Source organism: Lolium rigidum, chromosome 5 (assembly GCF_022539505.1).
Source record: "Lolium rigidum isolate FL_2022 chromosome 5, APGP_CSIRO_Lrig_0.1, whole genome shotgun sequence".
NCBI classification, from domain to species: Eukaryota; Viridiplantae; Streptophyta; class Magnoliopsida; order Poales; family Poaceae; genus Lolium; species Lolium rigidum.
Window position 1 is genome coordinate 243615638 of NC_061512.1, and position 1657 is coordinate 243617294.

Here is a 1657-nt window from a genome sequence, read left to right on the forward strand (position 1 = left end):
GAAGCAACTCACCGAGGGCGCCGCCGCACCGAGGGAGCAGGAGGGCGCCGCCGCACACCGAGGGAGCAGGAGGGCGCCGCCGCACAACGAGGAGCAGGAGGGCGCCGCCGCACATCGAGGAGGAGGAGGCCGCCACGGTGAGCTTCCCTCTCCCCTTCCCTCCCCCTTCCCTCCCCCTTCCCTCTCTCCTTCCGTTAGGGTTCTTCCTCGTAGGTTGCTAGGGTTCTTCCCTCCGATTCTTGCATTAGTATATTGAGGGATTGGATAGCCTAAAGCTGAATGCTAAAAATTGGTTTCAAATTCTAGCAGTAGGTTTCAATTTTTCATTATAAGTTATACATAAAATTTTGAATGCTAGCAAGTAGGTTTCATTTAATTGATTTAGTTAAATGCTAAAAATTGTTCTCTCGGTTGGAAATTGTTCTCTCGGTTGGAAATTGTGATATAGAAATAACTAAATGAAAAAAATGTAAATAGCTAGTTGGTTTAGTTGATAAAATTTGTTCTCTCGGTTGGAAATTGTTACGTAATGCTAAAAATGTGTTCTCTCGGTTTGAATTTGTTAGTTGAAAAATCCTAAAATGCTATTTCTGTGGAAGTATGTTAGTTCTTGATTAAATGTTAGTTCTCTCGGTTAAAAAATGCCCAGGAAATTGATGCTCGTATGCTTCAAATTGATTTTGTTTAGTTAATTGGCCAAGTGCATGTACAAGGTGAAGGAATGTCACTTTAATGCCAAGAATGCTAGCAGTAGCAAGTGTTAGGGTTAGGGTTACAATGGAAAACAAATCATTTTACTCTCAATGTTAAGATACTTGCTATTTTGATACCTCCTCTGTCTGCATTGTTACACGTTGTCTCAAAAAGTAGGTTGCAGTGGGATGGATGACAAGTTGAATTGAGCACAGAGCTATTCTACCAATTTGATGCAAATGTTTGTGCTGTTTCTTGTGCTTATTTTCCTGGTACATTGCTGCTATCACTATGCTACCAAATGATGAGGTGCGTAAAAGTTGTAAACTCGGTTGTTAGTCTCATAGTTTGCGTAATGTTACACTGTGCTTGTCTTCTTGTTTGCTGAATGGAATAACTTGACAATGTTACTACTACTACTACTACTACTATTTACATTGTCAAATATGACTAATTTTTAGGCTTAAAAAAATATTCTTTTTGCTGATCAAAAACTAGTACTAGCATGTAAGGCTTGCTTTGATTCTACTATGCACTGTCATATCTGAATTTTCGAGTCACTAGTAAGGCCTGTAAACCAGGATGTTACTAGTTAGCCCTTTTATCGTAGCAAGTACTAATAGCCGTATTAGCATGGTATAGCTTTATTTATCTAGTACATATAACTCGTCCATGTAGGTTGAAAATGCACACTAGTTAGCTCTGCAAACTAGGATGTGACTAGTAAAACCTTTGATCAGTAGCAAGAACTAATAGCCAGTACTAGCATGTAATAGCTTTTTTGATCTAGTACATGTAACTCGTCCATATAGGATTTGGCAAATGCACACTAGTTAGATATGCAAACTAGGATGTGACTAGTTAGTCCTTGGATCAGTAGCAAGTACTACCAGCCAAGCACTAGCATGTACTCTGCCATTTATATGTTGTATGAAATTTTGTATGTCAAGCATTTCCATTTTTA